This window comes from Protopterus annectens, chromosome 6.part1 (assembly GCF_019279795.1).
Source record: "Protopterus annectens isolate FY-2018-M chromosome 6.part1, PAN1.0, whole genome shotgun sequence".
Lineage (NCBI taxonomy): Eukaryota > Metazoa > Chordata > Ceratodontiformes > Protopteridae > Protopterus > Protopterus annectens.
Genome location: NC_056738.1, coordinates 148594012 through 148619847, shown reverse-complemented (window position 1 = coordinate 148619847; position 25836 = coordinate 148594012). Strand labels below are relative to the sequence as shown.

The 25836-nt window shown below is 38.6% G+C and overlaps 1 protein-coding gene across 5 annotated transcripts in view; it reads left to right on the top strand.

Annotated features, from left to right (window-relative positions):
* LOC122805436 (dehydrogenase/reductase SDR family member 9-like) overlaps positions 1-25836 on the top strand; it is a 520557-nt gene that overhangs the window by 11518 nt on the left and 483203 nt on the right. Inside the window, exon 1 of one of the 5 annotated variants that reach the window (XM_044075580.1) lies at positions 17307-17435. The exons of 3 other annotated variants lie outside the window; for them this stretch is intronic. The gene's annotated coding sequence lies outside the window, so the exon portion shown is untranslated. Of the gene's footprint in view, positions 1-17306; positions 17436-17595; positions 17732-25836 lie in introns of those variants that run through there. One more of the 5 variants, XM_044075581.1, reaches the window with a different exon arrangement.

Genomic DNA, 25836 nt, shown 5'->3' with positions numbered 1-25836 from the left:
ACAAGAGAATTCCATTTCAACTATTTTCATTACAGATCAATTGCATTCAGTATGAATGGAGATATCATATTTGTCTTGCTTAAACAATTGCACACCCATTCAACTGTTTTTCATTACTAAATAATTTAGAAGATACACTACTTAGAAAAAAATATTCATCAAAGCATTAGATACAATTCTTGCAATGAAAATAATTATGATAGCTGTTTTTATGTAGTATTACCTTCCTAACCAAAATCTAGTTAGAAAACTTATTTGCTCTACAGAAGGCTTCCCAAATAATTTTTTTTTCACTTTTTTCATTAAGCTGTAAGCTTGATTGTGTGACACGCAGCAGCAAGCAACTACACAAGTCAAGAAATGGAAAAAAAATCATATGAAGTTCTGATGAAAGTAAGTTATGTATCTGGAGTACTAATTTCTGCATTCCATTCACACTGTATGTATTTGAACCCCAGAGCAACTTTATTAATTGACCAAAGTCACTGCAAGCACCAGATTCTGCTACAGAAATAGTTATATAGCATGTGCACATCATGTACTCATTAATGATACTGTACAGCAGTGACAAACTGTTTGCGCTAATGAAGATTACAAAAATTAAATAGTTTACTCTTTCCTTCAACTGTGAGCCCTGTTTGCACTCTGCTAAGCACTGTTGCCATTGCACAGGCAAAAAAAAAACATATAGGTTCATAGGTTCATAGGTAGATATTAGGCTATCTGACCTAGGGCATTTATAAGCCTAGCCAGAGTGTATTTGACTTCCGCCTCCCTATTAGATTAGCCTGCTGTGTCTCTGTTAAGTAGGTCACAGAAGTTACCCTTTTAAGATTAGTTTACTGTGCCTCTGTCTAGCAGGGACACAGAAGAGATCCCAGGGGTGAATTTGTGATTTCCCATCCACGTGTCCAGATTTCGCTTGAAGAGGGTCAGCGAGGGGCTATGTCTAACATGAATTGGGATTCTATTCCAGAGTGAGGGGAGCCTCAGGGAAATGAATCTGTCCCTCCAGTATGTCCTATTTATTTTTGTGCTGAGGTTTAGGTCCCTGGAGCATGTAGCTCTAAGGGACTTGGATTTTTTGAGGTGGAGCATGTCCATTAATTGACATGGCTTTGTACGTCAGGCATAGATCGCCTCTGAGTAGGTGGTAAGCAACTGAGTAGAGCTGGAGTTTCTTTAGTCGAGCTGCATAGGACATCTGTTTGTAGCCCATGATCCTCTTGATGAGGTACTTTTGGGGTCTCTCCAGTTGCTGCAGGTGTTGGGTAAGGTACATCCCAAAAGGGGCATTGTATTCAATTATGGGCCTGATGAGTGATGAGTAGAGGGACACAATGACCTCTCTTGATCTAGATGCGATCCCTTTCATGATAAGGTGGGCTATATAAAAGGTCTTTCTAACCACTTTGGCAACGTGATTATCAAAGGAGAGATTACTATCTACGTTGGTCCCCAAATCTCTAATTACTTCTTCCGTACTTAATGGATTACCACCTATGTGGTAATTTGTGGGCACCTCCAAGAGGGGATGACTATGCACTTTTTAGCATTTAGCTTGAGGCCGTGGCTCTGGCACCAAGCATCCGTCTCTGTGAGACCCTTTTGGAGGATGTTTGTGTCAGCTGGAGATTCGATTATGGCCCCCAGTTTGCAGTCATCTGCGAACTTTGTCAGCGATAATCCCCCCGTGTTTGCCTGAACCTCAGAGAAGTATATACCGAACAAAAGAGGTCCCAGAACTGAGCCCTGTGGGATGCCACTTGTAACTGGTTTGGATTCGGACATGGCACCTGCGATTCTGACCATGTGAGTTCTATCTCTGAGCTAGTTTGCAACCCATTTTGTGATATAGGGGTTGATATTTAAGCTGGTAAGCTTATTTATGATGCCCGAGTGGGGTATTGTGTTGTAGGCTTTTGCGAGGTCCAGGTAGGCTGTGTGGACTACCTTGCCCTCATCTATGGCTTTGGTAAGTGTTTCAAAGAAATCAACTAGGTTTAAGAGGCAAGATCTGCCCTTAACAAAGCCGAATTGGGTAGGGTCCAGTGTCTGGAGGCTCCCAATGTCTTTGTTTATGAGTTCCATGATAATACACTCCATAGCTTTACAGACCAGACTAGTCAGGGTTATGGGGCGATAGTTTCCGGGGCTCGTTGTGGTACCACCTTTGTGGAGTGGGACCACTGTAGCTGTACGCCATTCTTTGGGTACATATCCTGTAGTAAGGCTAAGTTTGAACAGTGACTTAATGTGAGGGTTCAGTTCTTCTTGCAGCTCAAGTAAGACACAGCCTGGGACACCGTCCGGTCCCATAGATGCTGTGTTTTTTGCTTTGGAGAGGGTAGCTTTCACCTGTGCATCTGTGATGTCAGGGAGGTTACATTCAGTTGGGATAGGCATTTGCTCCTTTGGGGGGGAGAAGTTTGCACTGAATCTGTCTGCCAGGATGTTGGCTATGTCTGTAGGTTCGGTATATTTTGTACCGTTATGCAACAATTCAGAGCATATCTGGGAGTTTCCGCCCATGCTCCTGACATAACTAAAGAAGGCCTTGTGATTATCTTTAGTATCTAGGGCAATTTTTCTTTCGAAACTGGCCTTTGATGATTTTATGAGGGATCGAAGTTTCTTGCTAACACTGATCAGAGATGCCTTCCCTTTTTGGGATTTTGCTCTGTCATGTAGAAGCTTCCTCCTTCTGTTGTATAGTTTATTTATGGCCAGGGTCCACCAGACTGGTTTCCTGTTTTTGGAGGAGTGAGCCTTGGTTTTATTTGGGATAGCACGATCCATGCATTCCTGCAGGTGCTCATAGAATGCATTTGTAAAGGATTCTGCGGATTGGGCTGTATTATCCTCTGGCCCAGGGGCTTTGAAGGATTCCACCTCAGTCTTGAGAAGTGCAAAGTTGGCTTTTGAGAAATTCTTTACAGTGATTTCCTTGGCTGGGGGTGGGGACAGGATATGGATGTCCAGGGAATTTTGTTTATGGTCTGATCTTACCAATGAGGGGTTTACCTCTGGTGTGGAACATAGAGTCCCCATGTTGGTGATGACCAGGTCCAATATGTTGCTCCCTCTTGTGGGAGTGGTGACCAGTTGTTCCATTGCATTAGAGTTTATAAATTCAAGGAACCGTTGGGCGAGGGTGTTTGGGCTTGAGTAGTTTTCCCAGTCAATGTTTGGGTAGTTGAAGTCACCCAACAACATAGTGTTTGGAAAGACCTTCATATTCTCCAGCGTTCTCAGGAATGCCAAGTGGGGTTCCTGTAATAGGGAGGGTGTTCTGTAGCAGACTACAAACTGAAAGGCAGTTTTGCCCACTGTTAGTTGCACATGGATGGTTTCTGATGCTTCATGCAGTGCCACTAACCTGGAGGTGTAGGTATCTTTGATGAATATAGATACTCCCCCTCCTTTTGTGCTTCGGTCCAAGTTTTGGGGCTGAAACGCATGGTATGAGTTATAACCTGGTAGTGCTGGGGTGCTCTCAGGAGCCTTGAACCAGGTTTTTGTTACTGCACAGACATCGATTTTCTCCATACTGAGGAGAGCCTCGAGTGCATGCATCTTGAGGTTTAGACTTCTGGCACTGAGTAGCATTACTTTTAGTTTTTTTATCCTTGGGTTGTCTATGGAGGTGGGTTTGTCCTTTGAGCCTTGCCTAAAAAAGGCACTATGGGGGTGGCAAGAGCCTTGGCTAGTATACGAAAGCCTAAGGGTGACAGATGCAAGCCGTCCCTAGTGAAGCAACGTGGCTTGTTGAGCATGTCATCCCAGGCTGACAGACACTGGATCCCCTTTGAATGACACCAATACTTTAGCCAATTGTTAAAACTGATCATTTTGTCTTTATACTGTGGCATCATTCTTGGTGAGGGCAAGATGCTACTCAAGGTCAGGGTCATACCAGCCTGGGCTACATGGTCAGAGAGCTCCTCTATGTCTCTTTTCATGTAGTCCAGGGAGGTACATCTCAGGTTATTCACACCAGCATGGACAATAATGGAGTCATACTTGTACTTGCTTTGGAGTGACCTGAGTGCTTGCATTATGTGGCAGATCCTGGCACCCGACAGGCAGCTTACAGTGACCTTCTCCTTGTTCAGTCTGGTGAGCGAGACGTCAGTGTGCTGGACAATAGAATCCCCTATAACAAGTGTATTTGGTGTGTTGTTTGGTCTTAATAACGAGTTTTAATCCACTCAGCAAAACACAAGCTGCATTTTCACATTTGCTGCAAACATTCCAAGCAGCATGGGGCTTCAAGCTGTCTTCAAACCCTGCATCCTCTTTTCTGTTTCTTTAAAATCATTTTTAATAACCCATATGCTACAATGATACTCAGACGAGGTGTAGAATTTCTGTTCTTACTGCTGTTCAGAGTGCTGCAGCAAAGCACACCTGTCCACTCTAAAATGCGTTACTGATGCAACGCCAAATTAAATTTCTCAGTTTTTACCATGAGCAGCGGACTCTCATTCACTGCTTTGAAATGCCAGTTAACTGTGCGCTTTGCCAAAACCCATGCAAATTAAGGTTACAAGTAAATGGCCAGTATTAACAAATATCAGGGAATAATAATAAAAAGGCAGGACTGTGACGCTTTCTAGGTGTGTGTGTGTGTGTGTGTGTGTGTGTGTGTGTGTGTGTGTGTGTGTGTGTGTGTGTTACAACCAGATAACAGGCTGAGAAAATATGCATTGTCTGTCAGCACACTATCTGGAATGGAACCCTCAAATCAATGCAAGAATAATACACACTCTATTGTGTTTCTTATCCCTCTTTGCCACCAACACAGGACCATAAAACGTTCCTTTCTCATTTACTTGAACATGTCTAGATCAATGTGATGTTGACAGATACTTTACACTACTAATAGCCCACATCATATTAATATCAGGTTGCCAACACTGCCAACTATTTATTCTCTATATTTTCTGAGCATGTTCCCCTCTTCTCAGCTTAACTACAAAAATGCAATGTCGTGGCTATTTATTTCCATCTTTGTTTCAATGTGTAATATAGCTGATCACCATTTTGGACAGATTTTAAGCAGAAGATGGTCTTAGTACAAGGACATCAGTGTTGTTAAGGTTGTTCTTATAGCCCTCAGGGTGCTTACACTCTTTATTTTAAGTATACTCTGCATGATATAAACACTTCAGAGAGAAGAGTCACTTCAGCATTGTTTGTAGTCAGAGCAATCAGTAACACTTGCAAGCCATTAGCAACTACCAACTGTCATTGCTCCTCCCTGCAGTCCTAGGGTGTGTGCATGCTATCGTGTAGCTACTTACACCATGTTTACATCCCCTACACCAAGTGATTTTTTTGGTATTCAAGAATGCTAATGATCTCACAGCTCATTTGCATATTCACAGTGCCCAGAGGGCTGAACTTACACTATATAAAGGTAATGGTGTAGCTATGGAAGTAGAATGAGTGGAGACTGATTGAATACAAACAGACCATTACTGCTAGATACTTGTAGGATTGTTCTACAAATTACTCCACTATTTCTTAAGGTATGTTATTCCTCTTCACAAACTGCTTACATGTTCATATTTTGAATACATTTCAATATGCAGTGGAAAAAATAATTTTGATATTATGCAATTTTAAAAATTCCCTGCCGTATAGTGCTCATATATCAATTCTTGCTGTGAATTTCAAGTTAGTATGGTTACACTGCAGTATTGTGTTATCGTTTGTTGTTGCATGACTGCTTTAACTGTGTGAGTGACTCATTGAGGGTCTACTTCACTTACCCGAAATCCCATAAGACTGACATTTGAAATCCCGAGACCAAAACGTCGACTCCTCACATGACCGACACTTCAAAACACCAACGTGCATAAACCCAACTTTCACAACACTGACAATCAGAATCCCATCATGCAGAACACCGAAATTCAGAATATCAACAATATAATGTCCTGATATCACAATTACAAGTGGCAGAGCCAAAGTAAATAGTAAACATGAAAAGAAACTGTGATATCTGGAAATATTAACCATCGGCACAGTAATGTATAATGTAAATAAGCTTCCTCTTCTTTTGAGATGGTGGAAATCCGGTAGCCATCTGAACTCTCAATTCATCCACACAGTCTTGTCCCCATACTAATGCTGCTATTAGTACAATTAGTACACTTAAATCTGTACCTCTGCCATCCAGGATACATTTTAGTCTCCTGTGCCATGCTTCTACAGAATTTTGAGTGCAAGGTAGAAATAACTCATTTAACTCATAAACATTCCTAAAGGAAATTGGAAACAGTGGTGGGAAACGTAAACTAGATAAGGTACGAGTATTGAACTTACGTAACCTTCCATACACGTACCAATCGGAAAAGTACTTTAAAAGTTCTCTACCTTCAACAGGAAACATTTCTCTAATGCATTGAAATGTTATGTTGTACATCAAATTATTTCACAAAAGCTAATGCAACTAGAGATTTTACAGCTAGTTGAAATGAGGAGTTACTGTTGTTAAGTGCCGATAAACCTAAAGCTTGTACTTTTCGCCACAGGTTTTGGCCAAAGTGGAATAAGCAGCCTTTTGACTGTGCACCGGGAACATTCAGCTGTACACTTTTAACTGTGGCCACCTCAAAGTCACACAAGATGTACAGCATAATGACCTCAAACCCATGCTCACTCAATAAATGAAAAATACAGTGCCACAAATAGTTGTAAGACTTGAGGGACTTTTTAGACATTAGGGAAAATAATAGTGGCACAGCCTTGCTATAACGCTCGTATATCACTAGCCCATGCACACTATACAATTGCGTTATGGTTAACTCTTTTGCAAAGAAAGTCCCATCCATTAACCATATTGTAGCACAACTTAAGTCATATATGTTATTTACTGATGTGAACACTTGTACTATGGTGTCAGTAATGCTGTCAGACATCATCTTGCTAACAAAATTACCACTCTTTAATGAGTATTTTGAGAAATCTACATCTTTTATGGTTATTTCACTGTCAGTATGTCTTATAGTTTTTTTTTTTTCTGGCGAACACATCCTATCTGTTGAAGTAATGCTTTCCTATGAGGAATGCTATGTATGCTATCTAACGAAGTGGTCTCCGACGCATCCTCCACTAGTAGGCATGGTGTATCTCTGCTGTAAGTTGCTCTAACTTTTAAATCATTACAAACAACATATCTTTCTACCTCTCCTGGAACTCCACAATGCTGATGTGCTACTGTCTTTTCTAGCTTTTCTCCATCGGGTAATAAAGTTGTTACAGCTCTTCCTCTGCACTTTTGTGCTGACTTATATTTACAACCCCAGTACCTTCTTGCATTCCGACACCTTTCCAAGTGATAAAGCAATCCATCGATCACCAAAAGTTCTTTATTTTTCTGTGATATAACAGTTTGGTAAACATTACCAATAATTCCAGGAGCTTCTTCAGCTTGTTCAGCCATGTTTCTGTAGGTACCTAGTACAACGTATTAAAGGTACAACCTCTCATTTATTCTAATATACAATGGGAATTTTTAATTACATAATGTTAAAGTTGTAACCACTCTTGTTATTCTGTTTAAGATGTTATTCTGTTTACTGGTGGACTTTGTGGTATTGATTCTTACCAGAAATACAAAAGGTTACTTAACGTTTAACAACTGCATTATTAACCATACTCCACATACTGTTTTTGTAAATAGTCGAGCTTATGCACATCAGTGTTTTGAAGAGTCAAACATGTGAGGAGTCGATGTTTTGGTCTCGGGATTTTGAAAGTGGGTCTTATGGGATTTCGGGTAAGTGAAGTAGACTGATCCACACTCACACATGGTAGGCCAGAGGGTTGTGGTTCAAGGCATAGTTGTAAAGAGAACTTGTTCAGCAGACTTCGCTCACATTCAGGTAGGACTCCCACTTTGAACCAGGGATATGGCACTTGAACCAGGGATGTGGCAGAGACAGTTCATATGGTTGGGAGTGATGACACTGAACAGACAACTTTACCATGCACAGCTCACACCTGTCCCACATGGCAGGACATAGTGCTAGCACAGTACTTGATTATGTTCTTTCAGAAACACACACATTTCACAAAAACTGCCCATACAGACCCATACACATACAATTTAAAAACTTTAAAATTGATTGAGATACATCTCCTGTCAGTGTCTCTGAGATATTTCCTACTTTAATGAATATTCTGCGTTTCTTACTCACATGCATTCACTAGTATGGTGGTCAGATTTGGCCTACTGCCCCACCCTCCCATGAAAATGATGATGGCTGTGCCATGGGCTTTGTTCATTTGGATTTGATTTAGGGTTGCATATATGTCTGATGAACAGAGTGGATCAGTACAATGCTGACAGTATACAGGTAGTTTATCTTCTTATGCATTTGCTCGGGTACTACACGTTCCAAAATTACCTTCACATTACTACAGTTATGAGTCGTGTGCATTGAGGCTGTGTCTGTGTGATGCTATCCATACACAGAAATTACATTGGTAAAGTTTGTGAACATTGACTGGCATCAGTTTTAATATTTGTATGTGCTTAGGTTGTTATGTGTATTCCTTCACTTTAGTATGCTAAGTGTGTGCAGTAACTTTTCAGTCTTTGCTGGTGAATATATGTGCTATCCTTTGCCTCTTGCCAGGGCAAGGCCATATTGTGCATGCCTACATCTGCTGCTTACCTCTGCAGCTGGAGGTTCTCCCACTGAATCCTCATTTGTATGTGCTGGAAGTGCTACCCCTGACTGTGGACCAGGAATGCGTGGTCCTGGCCCTTGCTGTCTCTGTTGCAGCTACTTCTTCAAGATGATATTGTACAACATGGCACAGACTGTGAGAATTTCTTCACAGGTACCTGGGTCGTACTGCAGGGCACCCACTGATGTGTCTAGACAGCAGAACCATGACTTCACCGTGTCAAACACATACACTATTTATTTATTTATTTATTTTATTTATTTATTTAAATTTGTTGACCGGGAGTGTCCGACTGGACTATGATGTTTCTAGTTTGAACACAGGTATTCTTGTATCCTTTCTCTGTGGGCATATGTGCATTTCTGATGGGTGTCATGAGATGTGGCTCTAGTGCATAACCTGCATCACCCAGTAGATGGCCTTGTGGAACATCACCCCAAGCAAACCATGTGTGAAGCCGTGAGGTGTGCCACATGTGTGAGCCATGATAACTGTCTGAGTTGCCTGCACAGACATTGAGGATGATCCCTTGGGCATTACAGACAACCTGGCAGTTGATTGAGTGGAACTGCTTCTTGTTAATGAATGTCCTTCCTTGTTCACCAGGTGGGGAGACTATTTCTATGTGAGTGCCATCTATGGCCCCCAAGACTTCAGGGAAGTGTACTACAGCACAGAATTCCTACATTGTTCTTGCTCTCTCGTCTGGTGTGTGTGGAAAATAGATGTACACCCTTGCGTGTTGTAGCACAGCATTAAGGCACTGGAGAAATATTCTGGAAGCTGAGGTCTGTGACTCCCCTTGTATATCCCCTGTGAGTCCATGGAATGAACCAGTATCTAACATCTTTGATACTACACATACCTTAGTTTTCACTGGTATAGGTTCCCCTCGATTTCCCTGGGTCTGAGTTAGGGGCAGCAAAACCACACATGATAGCAGCACAGAAATGTTCATGAATCTGGCCGAAGGTTTACTTAAAGCTAAATTTAAGGTCTCATCCATTGTGATAGTGAATAAGAAGTTACCATGTTTTTTTTGTATTTTAGTTTCAAGAATATGTTCTTTATGTTAACATTTGTGTATTTCTTATATTTTCAGATTCAATAGTCACATGAATATGCATGCTAGAGTTTAGTATGTGCACTGATTTTTTTTTAGTACTATGCATTTTAGAAGAAAATGAAACCTACATCACAAGGATGATTGCTGCAATAATACATTTGTACATGAATGAGGCAACTGTCAGAGATAAGCAACAGTCCTTGGCTAGATTTGTTTCAGCAGCTGAATATTTTCAAGCAAGCAAGCAAGATAGATAGCATTTTTAAGGCATAGCTGTTCGAAGGCACCTTGGCTATAAAACAGAGCAATCCACCTAATTTCTTTTCTCACTAGTTTTCAGACCCTCCTTCTGCTTAAGCCATGCTTTTTCACAGCAGTCTCAGTAAATTATGTTTCTGCTAATGCAAGTGACACACCAGAGGTGAAAGTTACCAAGCGTCTTAGTGACCCGCAGATTTGCCATAATGATAATCATGTGTACATACATACTACTTCTTTTGTGAGACACGGTGAGCCTGTCCCTTGTGGAGTATAGCCTCCCTCAAAAGGAAGGAACACATAATGCCAGGAAATACTCCAATAGTGCAGCTGTGGAGATAAGCTGTATGAGTGGACTGAGTCAACAGAGTCGACCTTGGTGAATCAGTGGCTGAGATCAAATTCTCAGTGGAGGGGATCCTGCTCTGTTTGGGCAAGGATCCTTGTAAGACAGAACTCAGTAGATAAAAAATCAGTAGACAAATACTCAATATGCAAATCTCAGATGACAAAATCAGTAGACAAAACACACAGACAGTCCAATTCTCTTTCTAAAATTGTTCTTTAATAAAGCCAGTGGAAGCATTGTTCCAGTGAATAAAAACCTGGTCCTATAGCTTCTATTTATACTCAAAAAATGGGGGGTGTCTAAGGGGCCCAATTATTTCAGGGGTGTTATTGTGATTGGAAGGACCATGTGTGGGTCTGGCCTGCTTGCATCACCTCCTCATAATGTGTATCATATGTTAACAAGGCATAAAAGAAGTAATGCTGACACTTTAGTCATGGCCAAATAGTTATATTCATGTGGTTTTAACAAAGCAGCTACAAGCCCTAACATGCAAACACGTATAAGTTCTCAAGCCCTGTTGAATTAATTCCCTTTTTTTTAAAAGTAGGTTTAGTGGGAACAGAGTGGGTTCTCAAAAATGGAGAATTAGAGTGGCTTGGTGGGTTTGTTGGGGGGTTGTGTAGCTGTGCAGTGGCCAGAGGTTTACTGGAAGAAATACAACACTTTTTGAGGGATCTTCATCAGGGTGGCTTGTAGTGGAAACAAGAACAGAAAGGGGGTGTGAGTTTAACTCCAAAATGCCAAAACATGAAATAAAAACACATGAATAAAGACGTGGCTCTGCATAGAATAAGCAGGCAATAAAAACCAGATAGCTTGGCATGTAACGTGTTGGTGAGGGGGGAATCACCGGGGTTAAATGGTCAAAACTATCAAGAATTCGCCCCAAATTCAAATGAAAAGAAAAGACTAAAATAGAGACTGTTAAAATGGAGAGATTAGCTGATACATTTGTAAGGAAATACATGAGACATCACATATCTCATATACAAGAAAAAATGAATTGTCACCCAGTAAGTTGTGGTTAAACGAAAGGTTGCTTGACTAAGGAAGCATGACCAAGCTGTCCTCTAAATGCTGGTGCTAAAAGAGAAGGTGCAGATCACACTGGCTTGGGGGGGGGGTTCTTGGGTACACTAGAAGTGGTCATGGGGGTGAGTGATTAGCTGGTGTGAGGAGCTAACACTGTAGCCATATGGTCCATGCTACAGGAATTGGTTCATATATAAAGGTTAGGGGGAAAAATATACCGTGTGGTGTGGTGCCTAGTGGAATATAATGAAATGCATGTGTGTGAAGGTCCAATAGAATTGCCATAAAATGTCAAAAGACACAAATCGGTGTCATAAATGTTCGGCTATGAGCCCCAACTGCCTGGCGTGTGACTAGTCATCACCAGAGCCATGTGGTCCAAAAAAATAATACAAGTTCGCCCCAAAATTGTAGTGAGGAAATCATTCTACGTTGTGCAACTTATAAATAAAGGTATAGCATCTAAGTTCAAGGAAGTCATTGTTTCAATGTATTTGACATTCATCAGACCTATCACTGAGTACAATGATCCCTTTGGTATGTACCTAACCAGGCACATCCAACAACTGGAACATCCACAGAGGTCCCCCACTAAAATAATGTAGGATGTAAGTAACATGTCCTATGCAAGCCACTTCAAAGCCCTATCACTGTATTCTGTCTCCTACAGGCTGTTAGGGGAGATCTATGCCTGGCATACAAGGTATTGTCAGACCCCTCCCTCATGTACCTCCTGCATATCCACAAAACAAACAGCAATAGAATTACCCATTCTAAAGACTTAAACCTTGTATGTGACATAAATAGGACCTGCTGGACAGGCAGGTAGGTATTCCAGAGACTACCACTTCTCTGGAACAGGCTCTCCATCCATGGAAAGCAGAGGTCTTCCCTAGCCAAATGCCAGTGTAACTTAGACAGCTGGATGGAGAACAGGAAGTTCATCCCTGTTTGGTACCTATGTCTCTATTGGACACAAGCAGCCTGTAAATGATTCATCTCCCAGGCCCCTACTTTTAAATGGTTCATCTCCAAAGCACCTGCTTCCACTTATCAAGGGTACCAGAACTTGTCAGAGATTTGGGATGCATGGCTAGGCTTAAACAGGACCTAGTAATCATTAGCCTAGTACATACCTATGGCTCTATGAACCTATGAAAAGAGGGACAGTGTCTATTTTTTCCTGATAGCTGAGGGATTTAAAGCCTATGATCCTTTTTCTTAGGGACTTCTGGGTTCTTTATAACTGCTTGATATGTCTGGCAAGCAACATCCCAAAAGGTGCAGTGTGTTCTATAATTGGTATGATCAGTGCCAAATTAAAGGGATAACAACCTCTTTTGATCTGGATGATATTTTTTTGGTGATCAATTGCACCAAGTACCAGGATTTCCTGACAACTGCTGCTCTATGGTGGTCAAAGGAAAGGGCATTATCAAACATTGTTCCAAGTCTCTAGCTACATTTTCATTTTGTGGTTTTCAGTGTTATATGTTGAGGGGTTGTCTTTGTCTGCCAAATAGTGCACTTTTAGCGTTTAAGGACTTCTCTGTGATGGCAGGAACTGACAATAACTCCCAGTTGGCAGTTATTCACAAACTTTGTTAGCCATAGGTGTTGTATTTTAGTCTACAAGCCAGAGAACTAAATACTAAACAAAAGTGGTTCCAGCACTAAGCCCTGCAGGACATCCCTTGTCAATTTAATGTTCAGTGATGCTGCCCCTGCCATCAGAACGTTAATGGTTCTGTCTTTTAACCAACTCACCATCCCACCAAAACAGGATCTATTTGTAATATCTTTAGTTTATTAATTATGCAAGCATTGTGGTGTAAAACCCTTGGTCAAACCATGGTAAGTTGTGTATAAAGTGTGAATACTTAGTAGCTTGAGCAACCTTTTCAAATAAGTTAACTGGGTTCATTACACAGGATCTATAATTTACAAATCCAAATTGTTGGGTCTAGCTTGATGAGGCATTTAATGTCAGTGTTAATCAGGTCTGTTATAATGTGATCGATGGCCTTGCAAATGAGCCTTATAAGGCTCATGAACCTATAAATTCTGTGGTCAGCAGTAGGCCCCCCCTTTATGGAGTGGTCCCACCAGTGCTAAAGGCCATACTTCTAGGACTGAGCCTATAGCAATGCTCAGGTTAAATAACTTTTGGAGATTTCAACAGGGCATGTTTATTAGTATTTAACAAACAATCCAATATAATATCTTGTCTCCTGGAGAAAGTGTTCTAGTCTTGGACAGCACTTTCAGTACATGTTCTTTAGTGATGATGATGGGGGGTAGAGAGCTTTTAGGGTTGTAGGACTTTGGATAGTCATCTCAAGATTGAAATTGCACTAAATTTATTTGCTAGGATGTTGGCAATGTCCGTTAAGTCTGAGCAGGTTTTGTCATTTAACTTGAGTTATGTACATTGTTAAGCATTGTTTCATAGTTTTCTAAAATAACTAATGAAGAATTTGTAATTGTCCTTGGCTTCAGATGTCTACCTAGATTTTAAAATTCTTTGTCATTCTGAAAAAGATTAAGAGAAGAGACCCAATGCTAGAAATTCTTTTTTAATTAATTTTATATGCTTTAGATTATCAATTAATTCAGAAAAATGACAATTTGACTATATTGTAGAACTTAAACCCTTACTCTCGTGTCCCCACCCTTTACCTCCAAGTGGCAAAAACTCCACAGTTTACAACTCAATCATTTCATATCGCATATAATAATTAAAATATTTTAACCATCCTATATTCCCCCATTGTAAAAGTATCCTTTTCTTTCCAAGACTAGCAGTCATTATCAGATTCAAATTTAGTCTACATTCATTATCAGGATTACCTAGTAGTATCCATAAGCTGTATGAACAGTCAATCATTGCATCTAAAAAAGGTATCATTAAAGAAAAAAACTTTATTTCACCAAGGTATAATGTGAAAACAGTTCCACCAAACATGCTTCCAGGACCCTTTCTCCCCACAGCTATGCCAGCAGCTTTATTTTGATGTAACCACCCTGTTTGCTCTGGTGTTAAATGGGCAACCATTATAATCTTCTGTTGGATAATTTTCAAGATATAATATTATTTCCATAACTTTATAACCCTTACATAAAGTAAAGGCTTTTTCACAATATTCCACTTCATTAAGATCCTTTCTAAATCTTGAGGATCATTGCACTGAATATTTTGTAAAGTGCTCCCAATATGTTTTTCTTCATATAAATAGATTTAACATTACTTTCTTGAAAACTGAAAAAAGTATAAATTAATTCTATATGTAATCATCGATTCTAATAGTGGTGAATAATTTATAACATCTTGCCTTAATTTAGTAACATTCAAAAATTTAAAATCTGAAGAAAAATAAGTACTGAAGTGATCACTTCAAACTGAAGTACATTTAAGCATTTTAGGAAGACAGAAAGCTAAAGGAAATTCAAACCAAGGAAAATGCAAATGTACAAGTAAATGTTTACATTTTAAAGTAAAATTTCTAACAATTCTTAACAGTCTTTTTAAGAATGAGAATTCAGTGACTTGCACCATGTCGAGAATCTAGATTGCAAGACATTGTTTATAACTCTTAAAAATAAAAATCTGTGACTTTTCCATTTTTAATAGTTTACCCAGATTTGGTAAAAGGCTGATAGTTTTGGGTCTTTAATGGTGAAAGCAACATTATTTGAAGATCTTATTGGTGACTTCCAAAGAATTCTAGGATGCCCCTTTTCCAAAAAAGCTCACACCTAGAGTTCTATTTGTAGCATGTTTAGTTTACTAATTGTGATTACGCTTACATGGTGAACAGTGTGTTCTGTTTCTAGTGCATATTGTTTTCACTAAAACAATTGTTGAGTGATAGTCCTTAATGTATAAGACGTCTTGTAAATTCTTTCAGAAGAATGGCTGTCCTTTATGCACAATATAGTCTTTTCTTGTAACCTGAATACATATATTCAACATCCAATTCTCTCCCTCAATCAAATAAATAAAAGGTAAGGAATCTTGCACTCCATGGCTATAGCCTGAATCTCTGAGGTATTATGTGCCAAGTACTGAACAGTTATACAGACTCATCAGCTGTTTGCTTCTGCCATTAAGAGGAACCGTTTTTATATGTTATGAAACAATTTTTTTATAAGTAGTTGGCTAACTGTATTATGTTCTGTTAAGGAACGTAAACTAAACCTTGCCAGAAGACTTTAAGGTTCAGTCTGCCTGCGCACCATTGTCACATGTGCCTGTGATTAGTGTATTATATCTGTTAGATATAGTTAACTAGCATGTAGGTCATAGCACACTGAGTTGGGTCTTTGGTCTTTCTCAGAGTATTAACTGAAAAGCAGCTCTTTCGTGTAGCCACTATTCAGGTATCCTGAAATGTATAAGATTAATCCTCTGAGAATTTTTTGAGGCTGCCACATGGTCATCCATTTGCACATTATTTAAACATTACAAACTGGATGCTGAATCTAGAGGCACTGCAAACATTTCTAGTGCTATAATTTAGCAGATGCTGTAGGGCAGTTTAGACTGATCACCCTTATAAATGTTCTTGATTTCACTCCTTTGCTCTACCCCATTGATATATATTAATCCCGTATCAATGATCCTCATGACGTGCATAGTGCAGCTGTATGATGGAGATGAATGAGTAATGGGACCTTTACTGCAGGTAGTAAAAATAGAATGAGAAAGAAATGAGCATTCAGATTGCTCTCTTTCATGGTCAGATTTCCTCTCGAAGGGCAAGGGCTGTAGAATACATTCTTGCACATTGTGGGATATTACATACCTCTCAACCTCTTAGGGCAAGAATTTTGGATAATGAGGGGAGGCACAATTAGGGAGAGACTTAAGTATTGTTCTCATAAACTTACTTGCTAGAATAGCAGGTTTTGTATTAGCTTACATTTTCTGAAGAATACAAAGTCAGAAACTCAAATGTCTGTCATTATTTAGTGACTTCAGTCTTCAATAACTTGTCAGAAAACCACAAAATTTATTAGGAATAGAGCAAAATATCAGGCAAACATCAACGCATTCTGTGAAATTCTGGATGACTGAGATGTATAAATGCTTGCTGTAGGAACATCTGTCTGAGGATTGACCCTCTTCTTATTCAGGCAGCCCCTTCATATGTGTAAGTCCTGCAAAAATGGTTATTATTTATACAGCTACTCTAAAGCTGAGTCAGTGGTCTCTGTTACTGGATAATTTGATATTTTAATTGCTTATTTACAGGTGTTATATAGGAGAAGGATTCAGTAATCACTGTAGAATTCTGAGGTTGTGCTGCATAGAATGAAATCTTAATCTGTTTTAATTTCAGAATAAAATAAGTTTATGGATTTTATGCATGCTATTACTTTTTCAGTGTAAGATCTGCTCTACTTTCTTATTAAGGAATGCGTTCTTTTAGTCACCAAATGATACAACTTATGTGGTTGGCTTGAATTTGACTCTCAGAGGTGCACTGCTAATGTCAGATATAAACACACAAAAACACTAACCACTGAAGACTGCAGTGTTAAAACAATGACTGAAGATTAAACACATGCATAATTTAATAAGGAACAGATAAAATCCTTCAAACAACAGGATGTAAATCCTCAGAAACAAACAGAACGAGCACTTTTGGCTGTTGATTGAAGGATTTTATCTGTTCTTTATTAAATTGTGCGTGTGATTTTATTTGGATTTTATATGCTGAACACACATTCTACTCTCTCTTCGTGGTGATATTGCAGTCCTTGTGTTTAATCTAATGTCAGATATGGTAGATAAATGCATGACTAAACACAGATACGGATATGCCAATACCTGAATTCTGAACACAGCCCTGTGCTCAATCTGCAGTGTCACATGCTTGACAACTGCAGACAGAATTCTCAGTAGGACACATTCTGTTCCTTCTGGCCTGAGCTAGCATGCTAAGCAGGAACCATTGGAGACATGCAGGCAGGAATGTAAGAGGATGTGGAAATGGAAAAGAGTACTACATTGGCATGGTAGAGTTACCCTTTCAAATACCAAGTAGAATGCATCTTATGTATGACTGCTTGTTTCATAGCTGCTGCATCCATCAGCACCTTGTTCATTGCCAACTGATGCAGAAACTACAACCTCCCTTACAACATGCTGACTGACTCTAAACGTGCCATCAGTATTGGATCCTGCTATATGCAGGCAGGCATGACCACATCAGCAGGGTACTGAATACCACTTACATGTGTCTACAGCATGCAACACCAACTTGTCTAATGTGGGGCAAATTAATTTGAGTCTCATGCTCCCTTCAGGTTTGGTATGCCACTTCTGTAAACAATGCAGCTATACTGACATTTTTTTTTACTTTGAAACATTTGATTGTAACTTTCAGTATTATGGGCAGGTATAATTGTGACAGTATATGCATGGTGCATTTGGTTAAGTGCTCAATTTGTGACAGTTTTTATATAGTTAAATCTAGTAGAACATTAGGAAAGTGTACTTATGAACATAGTCTGGATATAAAAATAAAGATAGAAATAATGCCTTGCACAGGTATTCAGTAAATTGTACTGATTTTAAAAAGTCTAACTTTGAATTAATAGATCAAGTTCATTAAGGTATAAGAGAGGGTGACTTTAACAGTCTGTTAGAGGTTAAGAAGGTGCAATGTTGTAGCTTTTAGCAGATAAGCCTCTTGGCTTAAATGATTCCATCAATATAAAATGTGTTTTAAAAAAAACTAGAGGTTATTTCTAACATATTTTAATATAAACTTAATTTGTGTAGTGTCTTTATATTTCATGTTTTATGTTATTTTTACAATAATTTTATGTTTAAAAAATCTTAGCAGTTGTGAGCTGTCAGGTGATTGGGATAATGTGGATTGCATTTATTTAAAGCACTGAGGTAAACTGATGAGTGCTTGTGCTGAAGAGGTTCATGTGTAATTTGTGGAATGAAAGTGTTCAAAGTTTATTAAATTGCTATGTTCATCATGGCTGTTTTGCTGGACTTTTTTTTAGTTTTGTATTTCCAATCATAAAAGTTATGTTCTTTGTTTTTTTTTGTTTGTTTTGTTTTTTAGTAGTCTTCCCAGAACTGGTATTTTTTCTATATTTTACCTTATGTAATGATCAATTGTTAAGCTGAAAATGGGAAATATATTCAGTGCTGTAGAACAAATTCTGCTTAGAAGGGAAAAGCACTTGTGACTTTGGCAAAAGTGAATAATGCAGTAGTACAAACTACTGTGATCCATGGAAAGAAAAGTCATTTTTTTCCTGCAGCCACATACACCTGTTTAGCCGTGGATAAATCTTTAAGTGCTGGGATTGTTTACATAAGGACAAATTTGTTTTTCTGCAACCATTATGTCTAGCAATATGGTATAACTTCAACACCTTGGAATGGTCATATGAGAAAATATGATTTTTTTGCAGATATGTCCCCCCAGATCTTCCTTCTGGCTGTTATCAGCTTCTTCTGGAGTGGTATCTATTCACTGTACTCCCTACACACTGTAAGGGGCTTCCAAATATCCTTTGGAGATTTAAATAAAGGCAACTACACTCTTCATGTGACTAATTCCATGGCCCATAGTCACCCAGTGGACAAGCTGTTATGCAGACAGCCACAGAGTCAATGATTTTGCTAGCCTGATTTTCTACCTGTATGTTCTTGCTATGGATATCTCTGAGGTAGGCTAAGCAATACTGGTCTAACTGAATTTGCAAGTTTCTGTGTGCTCCTGGTCTTGCTGGCATACCTTGGCACAGTGTCTAAGAGCTGTTAGGCATGGTCTAGTACATGCGATAAACTATGTTGCTAATGTACCTTCCTTTGCCTCTAGTAGAGTCAGTGCAGTAGTGCCTTGGAATGCCTCCTTCACTCCTAGAGGGATGAGCTCCTGTTGGCCACTACTACTCACTTCTGCTGGCAAGTTCCTCCAGCACCTGGGCTACTATTTCAACTTTGCTCGTCTGAGCTGTAGAAATGGTTCTATCCCTCTGTGCAATGAAGCATACTTATATATGGGGAAATATGTAATTTCACAGTGGCTGTTACAATACATGTACTACAAAACTATGCTGTATAGCCTTAGCTGTGGGGCATTGTCCATGTTACTGTAGACTACAGCATTTCTCAATTGCAATTTACTGGGGCAATATTGCGGTTTAACTGCTGAATGGTTTATAGGTTCACAGGTTCATAGGTAATTACTAGTATAGCTGTCCTTGAGGGCCATTTTAAACCTAACCAGCTTCCCTTTTTGTGTTCAAATTAACCTATTCCATTTGGTTAGAGATAGGCCTTACCAATCCCATGGTTGATAATTATATATTATCCCTAATGACAATGATACCATAGATAATCTGAGGGGACACCTGGGTTAAATAGTTCTGTACCTTTAAAATCAGCCTTAATGAAAAGGTGGGTCAAGTATAGAAAGTAAGTGGTTGCTTTTCAAAATGTTTTAATATTTAAAGACTGTCATGATTATGTGAAGTTTGTCTGATGAAGGTTTTTTTAACCTGAAAGTGCTTACGTTTTATAATAAAAGATTACAGACAGTTTAGACTCTGTTTCGTTTGGTTTTGGATTTGTTCACCATTTGATATTCTGACAGTTGCCTGGTCACATCTCTTGCATAATGCTTATTTCTGCTATGCCTATGGCATCATGTCTACTCTTGTGACTGTAGCTATGGTATATAGTATGTGCACATTCATGTTTTACATTTATGCTTGTTTAAATATATGGCATTTTTGCAGCAGTTGTAATCTATTCAGAGAACTGTAGATAGGTCATGTGTCACTCTGTGCAGTTCTAAGAATATGTGCCCTTCTTAACTCAAAGTGAAGAACCAAACAAATATGCAGGTCTTCTCAAAGTTAAAGACAAAAAAAGAATGTGTTGAAACCACTTCCTGCAAATGTAACAAACAGCTTGCTATAGTTAAATTGCTATACACTAACCACATCAGCACTTCAGCCATGGCTGCAAATGTATCAGCATTCATTTATCAAGCCACATTATCCTCATGGCTTCAGAAAGTAATGTCTCTATTGCACTCCTGCACTGTAGGACATTCTGATAATGTACCTTAACAGCTTTCCTTAGACAGTCACCCCCTTTATCATGCCCTGTTATGGCTCTGCCTTATTCAGTTCTCAGTGTTTTGTTCTCCTATTCAGATCACAGGCCTGATCTCAGAACAGAATACCTATTCACATATGGGCAGGTCGAAGATGCAAGAAAATCATTTACAGACCAGTTTTATGACATCTCATTATAGAAGTGGTAAGAATAAGCTCCCATAAATATTATACCAAATCACTTCTATATAAAGGGAGCAAAATATATAACAGTCAAACAAAAGGAAACAGTATGAGCAGTAGTTAACAATAAATACATATTTTATTTCATTAACGTGAATGAATATGCACAAATAATCATCCCCTAGACTCAGAAATACATAAGGCACTGCACTTTCATGTTTCTATCAGGACTGCTTGGTGCATTATGCAACCTTGCTTCAAAGGGCACTATAGTGTTACAGTAGTAAAAAGGCTCCAGTTTGTAGCACCACCTCAGTGATTGCCTAGGGAAAAGATCTGGATCAAGGTCAATTGGTGCTGTAGACAGGATAATTGACTGAGACTCCTACCAGCGTTAGCAATATCCCATTATTTGGATGTCTCTCCCCACTTACCATAAAACACACTGTTCAAACCTGTCAGTGTGCAGTATTTTCTGCACCCTTTTATATAGTTGCTTTTACAATGTTCAGAGATTTGGATTTAATTAAAAACGTGCTTGAAATTTTGCAGTGACAGCCATTTTACTTTCATATAGAAAACTGACAGCCTGAGCAAAAGTGAAACTCTCTTCCCTTCAATGGCTTATAGGTTCATAGGTAAGTACTAGGCTACCTGTCATTGTGGGCTATTTCAAAGATCAAGTGGAAAGTTTTTTTTTTTTTTTTATTACCATTTCCTAATGCCCCATAGTGCTCATCCTCTTTGGGTAAGAAATCTAGACAAAGCCAAAACTAATGGGGAGACAAAGGCCCGAAAATAGGGATACATTTTAAATATTGCCCTTATAAACTTAGAAAGTTGCAAGAATAACATGATTTGTGTGAGCATGCATTTTCTGTTGGGTATGAAGTCTGAAACACAAATGTATGTCATTATTTAGTGACTTCAATCCTCTGTGATTTGCCAGAAACCACAAATGTTATGAGGTACAGGCAAAAAATATAAGGCAAAAAATCTAGATACTCTGCAAAACTCTGGGCAGTTGAGAGGTATGTTGTGCCCTCATCATGTAAAGTTGGCTTTTGTATTGTAAAACGTCTGGATTTTACTTTAGTTACTTCAGTAGACCTATATTTTATTAAGTTTAATAAACGGGTGCTTCTGCTTACTGTATGGTAGAGCAACTGTCTAATTGCTTCCTGACTCCATGTCATGTTTTCTGTAGTCTACAGAAGATTTTATTACACAATATCCAGAACAAAGCACATTCAGTTACTGAGTCAGACAGTAAATCAATAAATAAACACATATTCAACTGAGTAACAAAAGCAAGATGGAACAGGATGAGATTCTTAGTAAGGTGTATAGTGCTTGGCCTTATTTAATTCCTCCAAGTCTTTTGGGTTTCTAATACCACAAAGGGAATGAACCCCAATCCTAAGTCAAAGTATGATTAAAGTTCATGAAATTTGTATTGTTTCAATCTTTGATGTCATCCAGAAGTGCTCTTCACAGCACCAACAATGTGCTCAGTAATGACTCCTGCAATTTGTATGGAGTTACATGTATCTGTAATATATCTAAGTATGACTGTAAATTATTTTTATAAGACTCGTTGCACCTACTACTATTAGAACTGTCTGGGTATCTTTATTCACATTGCTGTCATTTCTGCCTGCAAATCCTGGTATTTTATGACTTTGTGTCTCTCTGTACACAAGACACTGTAGTCACTGGGAGTAGTGATTTCAATGATCAATGCTACTTTTGTCTTCATTTCATGGATGACTGTATATCTGGTTTTCTCACATCTATTTTTGAACTGCTGATAATGGGTGATCCCATGTGATATAAACTTCATCATCATGTTTCCAATGTTTTTCAACTACTTCATTATTATAATGTTTATACTATCCCTAATGCAACAGCCTTGCCGCATTATTATGCCTTTCAGTATACAGTCTTTCTGCCATTAGTATATCACAACCAGCAACACGATGTGCAACTGTTTCCAGTTCTGTTTTACAAAACCTACATTTGTCTGTTTCTCCCACATGTTCAATGGACTATTTAAACCAACATGTATGTAGTCCACGAACTTGGGCCACCAATATTAACCTTTCATCTCTTGGTTTAAATTCACTTCTCCTTAACCATTCCTGCATTCGATCCTGATCAACATGGGGTTGTTCCAAGAGTTTTCTATACTTGCAACTATATTTATGCATTTACCACATTTCTTGCCTTCTTGTCTGATCCTCCACCTTATATTCTTTCTTTTATTTTTTTGGCACATTCAGTTACTGCCTGAATATTTTCTACTTCTGTTTTTTTTTTCCATTCCTGCTTGATACTGATATGGTTCTGCTAAACTAAGCAGGGAAGTCATCTTAAATTTGTTTGCCTCATGTTTTAAAACGTCCACTTCTTTTGCATCTTGGGAGGTCAGCAAATATGTATGCAGTCCTACGACTGCTGATCTATACATATAATCAATTTTCGATGAGGCCCATACCTCCTTCAGAACAGAGAATATATAGTCTTGGTATACACAGTTTTTTATAAATCATTTGATAAGCAATAAGCATCCTTTTTGTTTTCCTGTCCAATCTCCGCTGCATATCGCCTACTCAGAGGTGATCTCTGCCTAACATACAAAACTATGTCAAACCCAAAGCTGTTGGATATGTTCCACTTAAAGAAATCCCAATCCCTCTGAGTACACGCTCTAGGGACCTAAACCTTGTCACCACAATAAACAGAACATGCTGGAGGGATAGATTCCTGTCCCAGAGACTTCCCATACTCTGGAACAAACTGCTTATCTATATCAAACAAAGCTCCTCATTAGCACTCTTCTAGAAAAATCTTGATGATTGGATGGGAAATAGGAAATTCACCCTGGGGAATCACTTCTGTGGCTCTGCTCAACAGAAGCACAGGAAAATAATTTTCTTGGGAGGAGAAAGCCAGGGTACCTTTTTGGCTAGGCTTATATAGGCCCTAGGGCCAATAGCCTACCAGTGAACTTATGAACCAATCGATCCAACACCTTTTGGGGCCAGGAAATTTCTCCAACACTATAAATTAGGACAGGAAGAGCTATTTGGTTTATAGCTTGGACTTTGTTTCTAGATGTAAGTGCTGTTTTCATTATTAATTTTAGTCTTCTGAACTATTCTTTACTAAGTTTTATTCACATTTGTTCCTGTTTGATTGTTGATTCTTTATCAACTCCCAAATATTTCTATACTTCCTCTTGCTCAGGTTCTTTTATATCACATTTCTGTCCCAGGCTGATGTTTTCTTGGTGCTACAGTTTTCCTGTTTTAAAGGTTGCTTTTGCAAATTTATCAGAACCAAATGACATTCTTATATCATCTGATAAAGTTTTGACCACCTGCAGTTGTGATTTCAGTTCCTCATCTGATGAACTATGCAACTTTAAATCATCCACAAAAAGAAGATGAGAAGTCTTTATACTTTGTTGTTTTCTGGGAGCCAAATTGTAGCCATGACCTAATATATTAAGTAAACAGATTAATGGGTTAAGGACAAGACAAAAGAACAGCAGTGACAGAGTCACACTGGAATATCCCACTGTTGAATTTTTACCCCTGGAATAATAATTTGTCCTTTATCATGGCTTAACTGTAAAGTGGTTTGCCACTGGTCGCTGTAATGTAATCAATCAGTGTAGGGTATATTTTAATACATTTTTAAGCACTGTTTTATCCATGAATGTGAGATACTGTCAAATACTTTTTTGTACTCTATGTAAGCCATACTTATATTCTTCCCCTTTTTATAGTTCTCTAGTATGACTTTAACAACAAATTATACTTTGTTCTGTATGACTTTCTTTTGTTACCCTTTTGTTCTATTGCCATGATTGAATTTTCTTCTAAATGACTATAAGCTCTGTTCTCATCAATTCCAGTATATAGTTTATACATTCTCGTAAGGCAAGTTATTAGTCTACAGTTTTTAGGACAGCTTGCAGGTTCACTCTTAAGTAGGAGTACTGTTTTTCCTGTTGTTAAAAAAGTTGATGTCTGTTTGGTGTGTGCATATAAATAGTTTTTACTCATGAATAAATCATCATGTAAGGTTGTTAATACTTTTAGCCAAAGGTTATGTACTGCATCTGGGCCTGGGGTTTCCATTTCGGAACTTTTCTTAACTTTGCTTCAATTTCTCTGGCCGTTACTTTAACCCATTTCATATCTTGTACATTTGAACTTCTTTATTGTCTTTTACTTCTTTTATCCTTTCAGCATCTTTGTTATGTTCCCCGGGATCTTCATAGATATTTCTTCTGTTTTGGTGGTGTTTCAATTCCTTTTGCCTTGTTTCCTAATTCTCTGTAAAACTTTTTTGGGTCACCAATAAATTGCTTATTTTGTGCTTTTTCTTTATATTAATCTGCATATCTTCTAAGTTTTTCTGCCTGTGCTGATATTTTTAGTTCATTATTTGTGATAGTGCATGATAGATCCTGATCTGTTCTGGTACTGCTTTTATCACGTCCATCATTCTGAGTATTTTTGTTGATCTGTTCCCTCTTCTATACTCTTCTAACAGTGACAATTATTGTCTTAATTACTTTACAGTTTTCTCTATTTGATACTTCCATGATGGCATTCGATTTCTCCCCTTCCTTTCCCTTACTGCCCTGTGTTTTTGTGGTAAGACTGTATCTGTTATTAATTTAGCTGCACAGTAATATATCCTATTTACTTCTGTTGTATCACATAACTTTCTATGAACAGTCCTAATTACTGTGTTCATTCATTTTTTCAAACTTCTAACTTTTGGGGTTTTATTAACTTTCTGTAGTCTATATCTTTCCTTGGTCTTAATATTTCTGTCCATCTCTATTAAATCAAGCAACTCTGCTCTTATATTATTTTCTTCTAAACTGATGGCACATTCTTTGTTCTCCATTTCCTGCAGGCATTCTACAGAAAGTTCCAGAGCATCTTCCTGTATCACATTCTCTTCAGTTCCATCCTGTGTCATCCATTGCCCTATCACTCCACAACACTGACTACATCAGAGTTGCCACAATTTCTTGTGCCTTCCCTTATTGGGCAACTCCAACTGAACTTTTGTACTGGTTTCCTAAGGAAGGCCCCAAAGTATCTTTATATGGCAA